General features: G+C 36.7%; 1 pseudogene; it reads left to right on the top strand.

Annotated features, from left to right (window-relative positions):
* Nucleotides 1–2,773: 2,773 nt before the first annotated feature.
* Nucleotides 2,774–3,696, top strand: LOC120220028 (annotated as a pseudogene).
* Nucleotides 3,697–9,091: the final 5,395 nt, after the last annotated feature.

The following is a 9,091-nucleotide window of genomic DNA, read 5'->3' as shown; positions in this document are numbered from 1 at the left end:
AAACACAGTAGAAGATGGGGCTCCAGGGTGGCTCAGTCGGTTAAGTGGCCGACTTCGGGTCAGGTCATGATCTCACAGTTCATGAGTTTGAGCCCTATATCGGGCTCTGTGCTGAGCTCAGAGCTTGGAGCCTAGTTCTGATTCTGTCTCCCTCTCTCTCTGCCTCTCGCCCACTCGCTCTCTCTCTGTCTCTCAAGATAAAATAAAGACATAAAAAAACAAAACAAAAAAAAGAAACACTAAAAGATAAAAAATGTTAGAATGAAGGAAAAATGGATGCTATTTGCAGATAATAGTATATGCATAATTCCAGATACTTTGTTTTTCATTATGTATCTCTCCATGGATATATGGATATACAGGTATACCTTACTTTATTGCACTTTACAGATACAGCATATTTATTTATTTACTTATTTATTTTTAAGAATTAAGGGTTTGTGGCAGCTCTACATTTGGTGAGTTGTCAGTGTCATTTTTCCAATGACATTTGCTCCTTCATGTCTCTGTGTCACATGTTGGTAATTTTCAAAATATTTCAAACTTTTTTCACCATTATTAATATTATATTATGGTAATCTGTAAACAGTGATTGTTACTTACTGAAAGCTCAGATCCATCATGGTTAGCATATGTCAGCAATAGTGTATATTTTTAATTTGAAAGAGAGAGAGCGTGTGAGTGTGGGCAAACCATCCCATGACTCAGCAATTGTACACTTAAATACTTACCGAAAAGATACAAAAATACAGATTCAAAAGGGTACATGCCTCCTGCTGTGTATAGCAGCATTATCACCAATCACCAAATTATGGAAATAGTCCAATCCAACGACTGATGAAAGAATAAAGAAGATGTGGCATACATATATATTGTGGAATATCACTCAGCTATCAAAAAAAAAATGAACTCTTGGAGCACCTGGATGGCTCAGTTGGTTAAACATCCAACTCTTGATTTGGGGTTAGGTCATGATCTCATGGTTTATGGGTTCGAGCCCCACGTTGGACTGTGCACTACGGTACAGAGCCTGCTTGAGATTCTCTGTCTCCCTCTCTCTCTGCCCCTCTCCCACTTGCTGTTTCTCCCTCTTTCTCTCAATATAAATAAATAAACATTAAAAAAAGAATGGAATCTTGCCATTTGCAAGGACATGGATGAAGCTAGAGTGTATTATGCTAAGAAATATAAGTCAGTCTGATAAAGACAAATACCATATGATTTCACTCATATGTGGAATTTAAGAAACAAAACAGATGAGCACAGGGAAGAAAAAAAGATAGAGAGGCAAACTATACTACAGGCTCTTAACTACAGAGAATAAACTGAGGGGGGAGGTGTGAACACTGGGTGTGGTATGTGATAAAACAGTAAACCCTACACATGAAACTAATATTACACTGTATGTTACCTAACTGGAATTTAAGTAAAAACTTGGAAGAAAAAAACTAAAGAAAATCACCTTTCTAGTGGTCTGAACAGTACTTTCAGGTTCCTTTTGTTTCTTACTGTTTTTGGATATGCATGCTCATTGTCCAGAAGGACTTGAGAAACCCCTTTATATATTTTCCAATACAAAACATCCTCTTTATAATAAACATAAATGAGATTTTGAGATTTTGTTTATGGAATTCTGTGCAAAATACACTCGTCTATAATATGGTAATCATAATGTAATAACAGAAGAACAAATTATTTTCCTTTTGATTATGTTTATAGGTTGTGGTGATTAAATAGGTAAAACATTATTAAAACTCACTTAGCTCATGTCCTGACACTGAGAAGCCATAAAATAGCAGTTGCTATTGACTTTATTAATAAGTGATAAGCTTTGATAATAATCACTGTATTACAAATTATTTTGAGACACTCTTCTGGACCCAGAAATTACTTTTTCTCTAAGAGATTTTATTATATTTAGAGGCTACTTCCATTAGTTTAGTACTTTACCTAGTTTAACGTTCTCATACTCAAGTAAATCAATTAGATAAAAAAGCACTGTGAACTAAGTTAAGTTCTATGGACATAAATACATAGTTTCAGCTTTCAAGTACAGAGAAATCGTGTGTACCTTTTAATAGTTACTTTGATTATTTAATCATACTGTCCCCTAATAACAAATTTCCAATAGGCTCCAAACACTTCAAAGCAGCTCAATTTGATAAGCAAGAATTTACTTCGCATCTCAGGACGTGATAAAACGGATACCTATGTCATCATTCACTGTCAGTTACCTTATATTCATTTTTTTGGGAAAAGATTATATAATGTGTGTGTGGCGGGGGAATGGCTGATTATAAATTGTTATGCAAGTTGTTTCCTACTTATCTTATTTTTAAATTGTGATTCTCTTCTCTACCCATTTTTCTGTCTTCCCTTGTATTGAATTATTGGTGTATTGGTTTGCTCAGATTATTACTCTAGTCATATCATCACCCAGGTCCCAGGTTTTAGAATAGTGATGATCAGAATCTGGATGTTTATCAACAGAATTTTCACATACATGATCATTTCTTCATGTCTTTACAATGAATTGAACCAAGATAGAACATAAAGACAATTTATAAGACAGTTTATTTCATCAGATTCATAGAAAATATTTCTTACCTAAAGGCAAAGTAACAGCTTTTGATAGAGTTTATCATACATTAATCATTTTTAAAAAGTACCCCATTAATATATATAATCAATAACAGTACTCATATTTTTGTATTGTTATCTTCACAATTTTTCTCAGTATTTTATGACAACAGAAGCATATCAGGAGGTAACAATGGAAAAACATATGGCCGTGACAGTATTTATCTCAAGAGGATTGACAGAGGACCCAAAAGTGAAGCGTTGTCTCTCTGCTTCTCACCTACTTGCTAAGCATCTCAGGCAACTTACTTATCATTACCCTCACTTTGCTGGATTCTCATCTCAAGACCCCTATGTATTCCTTTCTCTGAAATTTTTCCTTCTTAGAAATTTCTTATACAACTGTCTGTATCCCCAAATTACTTGCAAGCATGGCAACCAGAGACAATACCATTACCCATAACTGCTGTGCAGCTCAGTTATTTTTTGTCTTCCTTCTTGGAGCATCTGAACTTTATCTCCTGGCTGTCATGTCCTACAATCGTTATGTCGCCATCTGTAAGCCCCTAAATTATACAACCATCATGAGCAACAAAATCTATATACAGCTGATCCTTAGCCCTTGGATCACTGTTTTCCTCATCATTTTTCCAGGACTCATTTTAGGCTTAAGCCTGGACTTCTGTGACTCCAATATCATTGATCATTTCTACTGAGACACTGCTCCCTTCCTGCAGATCTCCTGCACGGATACACATGTGTTGGAAATGATGAGTTTCATCTTAGCTTTGGTGACTCTACTGGTCACTGTGGCATTAGTGATTCTATCGTACACCTATATTGCCCTGACCATTTTAAAAATCCCTTCTGCCAACCAGAGAAAAAAGGCGTTCTCCACGTGTTCTCACGATTGTCATCTCCCTCTCATATGGCAGCTGCATCTTCATGTACATAAAACCCTCAGCCAAACAGAGGATATCCTTGACGAAGGGAGTGGCAGTTCTCAAAACTTTGGTTGCACCACTTTTGAACTCTTTTATTTACATTCTAAGGAACCAGCAGGTGAAGCAAGCATTTTACTACTTGCTACAAAGGGTTCTGTCTTTATCCAAGTAGAATCGTAATAAGGTTTATAATGACATTTAGAAGACAAATTCCAAAGGAAGTGCTTAGATGGGGTCCCAAAGTCACTATTGTATCACACAGTATATAATCATATTTGTCCTTTCATTTCTTTCTTGAAGTATCAAGAGCCTAACATTGGCTCTTTGTTCTAAGAAATGCCTTCCCGTTCAAATCACTAAAACATTATTTTTCTGTCCTATCGTAAGGATTCTCAAATTTGAATTTGACCCCTTCCTCCCCTCTTCCTCCATTTAATGGTAGCAAATATTTGAAAAATTATTTTAATGAACTTTATGCATTAGATCACGGAGACTTAATTATTTCCATATATGTGCAGTATTTTTTGTTCTTCTATTTGATTTTTTGTAAAATCTTGATAGATTCAAAATAATTACGTGATGTGATTTCTTTGGGATTTTGCCTTGACTTGGACTTTTCTGTCTTGATACACATTCTCTACTGCTTGTTAAATAAAGATATTTAAAAATAGGAAGTTGAGATTAAAATATCAATCCTTGGTCTTGAGAATTCAAAAAGAAAGTGCACTGTGCTAGCATAATTAGAAAATCATAGATTTATTGTATTTTACATTTTATTCCATATAAGTAAATAAATGAGTAAATTAAGTGATTAATAAACACTGACTCGTATGGCTATATTAAATCTGGGCAACTTCGATTAAGAATAAAATGCCACCTGGAGATATCACATTTGATGCTTTACCAGCGATTCCTTATTCATCTTGAAACTAACCATGATCCTTAGAGTCTAAATCTATAATATAATAATAACACTCACTTTATTTTCAGATGGTTTTAGGCTAATTTGAAAGTATAAGTATATATTCCAGATTAAAAATCAAACCAAAACAAAACTTGCATCATAAATTATTCTGATTTTATCTTGTAAAAAACAATGAACCTCAAAGAGGTACAATAAGTTACTCCTGGCCACATAGGACTAGGAAGAAAGAGAGAATTCAAATTCATTTTGAGGAGCCTGAAATTAAGTCCTCCGTTAAGAGCCACCTCGGGCTGCACGTAGCCCCAGTTCCAGGAAAAGCTTCAGCTGAAGCCACCCTCGGACCGCCCTCGGATCAGCCAATCAAAAGAAATGTGTAACATTCCTGTTGTCTGAGTCAGGGACTGAGGATTCTTGTCTAAAACCCCACTCGGGCCCCTTGAACTCACCTCATAATTGGTCATTTTCAAAGGATTCTCAAAGGTCATGATTGGGTCCCGCCAAAAGTAACTAACACCTCACAGATACTGAATGGTCAAAACTATTACAAGGGGTGCTGTACTATTGTAATTGGTGTTTATGTGATGATCTATACGTACAATGTGTGCACTGTAACACCCCCGCCCCTTACCCCATAAAATCTCTGCTCGCTATTGTTCGGGTGATCACCCTGCTGCTACTGCACCGGTTGACTGGTGAGCCCCTGCTCAAGATTGTGGTAAAGACCCTTATGTACTTGCATCGGTGTTGGCTCCTTGGTGGTTTCTGGGGACTCCCGATTCGGTCACAACAATTTCCGCCTCATTCCAGAGGCTATGCCTATCCACTACCAGCACTTCACAATCAGTTTGTAGTAAAGAAAACTTACATGTATACCAAAATGGTGATGGCTTCATTTCTTCAGTTTTGGGGTTGGGCGGAGATGTTTAATAAGAGAATCTCTGTCGGAGACCAGCTCTGGCGGGGGTCCAGGGGTCCCTGAAGGATGGGCTGTGTCGGCGAGGGAGGGGTGAGAGAGACCGGAGAGTGTTTCTGGTCACCAGGCAGGCATCTCACCTCTGACTGGGGCTCGACTTTATTTTATCATTAAGTGTTTGGGGGACGGGACAAATGTGGCATTTGCCTTAGACAATGATTTCTGATAAAAAAAAAAAACTTCTTTCATATGTAAGAATTTCCTGGAGCATAGATTTGTAGAAGACTCATGCCTTTATCAATTTGTAGAAGACTCATAACCTTTATCAATAGTGATTGAGATGCTTATCCTATGGGGAAAGAAGGTAGCTTTAGCATACCAGACAATGTTTTTAGCATAAAAAGGGTGAAGTTACTTCTTTGCCAGCGGGGATCAATAGCTTGTTTAAGGTGGAAGTATCAAGAAAAACAAGTCTTCAAGGAAACATCTTTGTTCCCACAATCACAAAAGTAGTTCCTCAATACCTTCCTTCACAGGGATTAATCAACATATTCAAGGCCAGAATAAGTTACTCACAAGATGATCCAAGCAAGAACAATAGGGTGGGGGTGGATACCTGTCCTTAACTCTAAATTAGGTTCTTTGTCTCAGGGCCAGACTCAATTGTAACTCATGTTCTTAGCCCCCTTTATTATGTAAGTCTTGGATCTGCAAGTCCCTTAGGAAGAGTCTTTTAACAATCATCCACAATGCTTTCATCTGAAGTCTCTTTGGAAAAGGCAGGGATATGCTTTTCCTATGAGCAATCTGTGTGGGGAATATCAGTCTGATCTGGAATATTGTGAGGCCTGGTCTATACCAACAGCCTCACTTCCAACATGAGCCAGTAGTAGCAGAAGGAGATACCAGTTTTCGTTTCTCATGATAGGAGCTGTGCAAACGCTACCATTTCCTCACTGTGCCTGTCATCCAGCAAAGCCACTGCGGCTCCCAGCAGGTTTCACAAGTGTATACATGTGTCAAATCTCAAGGTACAAACTTTATCAGGTCCAGTTTATTGTTGAGACTCAATAATGATTCCCTCTTATTATTCCTCTGGATGTCCTATGATTTCCCCCCTCTCCACCGCCTGTTTCCTAATTGACTGCCATTAGTTTTCTATCTCCTGCAGATTTTCAGCAACTCCAGCATAATGTTCCTAGATTTGTGGTTGTGTGCTTGGCTGATTTACTTTTGTATTTTAATTAAATGGGGTAACAGAGTTTCATGCATGTTAAAATCATTACCTCTGCCAAAAAAATGTTCAACTACATAGCATTGTTTGATCTGTCTTTTGAAATTGAGCAACCACCATAACATGAGATAATGTGCTCAATGACTATGACTGATGTACTACTGATGATGTAGAAAACAACAAATAATCGAGTGAACTAACGAGTCAGTTACTTGTCAATCTAAATAACTAATTAAGTTTCAAACACACTCACTTGCCAACAACTATGTATCAGGAATTTAGGTGATTTTTCAGGTGAAATTATGGCAAGGTGTAGAAGAACTAACAGGTGCTACATCTTCAGTCATCTTTCTCCTCCTTGCTTTCCCAGGGCACTCTTAGTATCTCTGCTACTGAGTAGATTCTCCGTTATTAGATGGTTGAGTCAAGAATTCAAGTGTAGAAATTTAATGATATGCTTTAATAATAGTTTGTTGATATCTCGAAGACTCTGTTTTCTTTATCTGTTCATTGAAAGGATTAAAGAAAGATGTATAATTTCTTTAAATTTACAAATTATCAAAACTATGTGTCTGACCCAGGCTCTCTGAAAAAAATTAATATGGGTAAGAAATGTTTAGAAAATATCAGCTTGTGATGGACACCTTGCCTGAGGATATCAGATTATAAAATGGTAAAGTTTATCATGAATTTAAAAAGAATATGATTAATTTTATAAAATTATTAACATCATATATACTGTTAATATAGTTTTATTTCATATTCTTGTAAAACAGAACAAGAACAATGACTAGATATAAAATTAATTTGTATGAGTTTGCTATAATGATATGTGCTGGGAGCCACACTGGCCTCGCTGGATGGCAGGCACAGCGAGAAAATGGCAGCGTTTGCACAGCTCCTGCCATGAGAAACAAAAACTGGGATCTCCTTCTGCTACTACTGGCTCATGTTGGAAGTGAGGCTGTTGGTATTGACCAGACCTCACAATATTCCAGATCAGACCGCTATTCCCCACACAGATTGCTTATGAGGAAAAGCATATCCCTGCCTTTTCCAAAGAGAGTTCAGATGAAAACATTGTGGATGATTATTAAAAGGCTCTTCCTAAGGGCCTTGCAGATCCAAGACTTACATAATAAAGGGGGCTAAGAACAAGAGTCACAAGTGAGTCTGGCCCTGAGACAGAGCCTAATTTAGAGTTAAGGACAGATAACCACCCCAACCCACTTGTTTCTGCTTGGAGCATTTTCTGGCCTTGAATATGTTGATTGCTCACTGTGAAGGAACCTATTGAGGAACATCTTCTTTTGTGATTATGGGAGCAAAGGTGTTTCCTTGAAGACTTGTTTTTCTTGATACTTCCACCTTAAACAAACAAGCTATTAACTCCTGCCCACAAAGAAATAACTTCACCCTTTTTATGCTATAAACATTGTCTGATATGCTAAAGATAACTTCTTCCCCATAGGATAAGCATCTAAATCCCCTACCTCAGTCACTATTGATAAAGGTTATGCATGAGTCTTCTACAAATCTAAGTTCTGGGAAATTCTTACATATCAAAGAAGCTTGTCATCAGAAATCATTGTCTAAGGCAAATGCCACCTCTGTTTCGTCCCCCAAACACTTAATGATAAAATAAAGTTGAGCCCCAGTCAGAGCAGAGATGCCTGCCTGGTGATCAGAAAGAATCTCCGGGGCTCTCTCACTCTCTCTCGCCAACACCGTCCATCCTTCAGGGACCCCTTGATCCCGTCTGGAGCCAGTCTCCGACAGATATGTTGCTAATTAACTTAACTTTGAATCATCCTTTTCCTTCTTTTGTGGATTCACTCAGTGTTTAATGTGTGTATAAATCATTTTTAACTATGTTCCTATCAGTTTGAAAATAAGTAGAATTTTATTTTCCCTTCTTTAGATCTTTCTTACCCCAAACGTTGAGTAACCTAGTTTTTCAGTAAGTGATTATTGTAGAAACACTAAATTTAAATCTGAATAATATAATTGAAAAATAACCAACTTTATGTTAATTCACTAATATATTATTTAACCTATTATTTACAAACTAAAGTTGATTTCTCCTGTGTGTATTTTTAATTATTCTGTTTCCAAGTATATAGATTGGACACCATATGGAAGTGGATAAGAAAAGTTCAGTTGTAAAAAACTAACTACTAGAATTCATATTACCAATTCTAATTTTCTTCCAAATCGATTCCTTAAAAGTGAGGTACAAATAAGGAAAAATAGCATGAAGGTATTGGAAGATACACACACACACACACACACACACACACACACACTCAGAAGCCTGTAGAATTTTAAGAAATAAAGTCATGTTAAAACAGGCTTCATGAAATACTTTTACTGATTTGGTGTTCAGGTAGGAATATTGATGATACATTATAGAAAACACTGTAATATTACAATAATATACATCTACAAACATTTTGTTCATTATTGGTTATTTAGTATTATTATGAGCCTCGGTT

Source organism: Hyaena hyaena, unplaced genomic scaffold, assembly GCF_003009895.1.
Source record: "Hyaena hyaena isolate Hyena2069 unplaced genomic scaffold, ASM300989v1 scaffold_663, whole genome shotgun sequence".
NCBI lineage: Eukaryota > Metazoa > Chordata > Mammalia > Carnivora > Hyaenidae > Hyaena > Hyaena hyaena.
The sequence above is the reverse complement of the archived record's forward strand: the minus strand, read 5'-3'. Positions and strand labels throughout refer to the sequence as shown.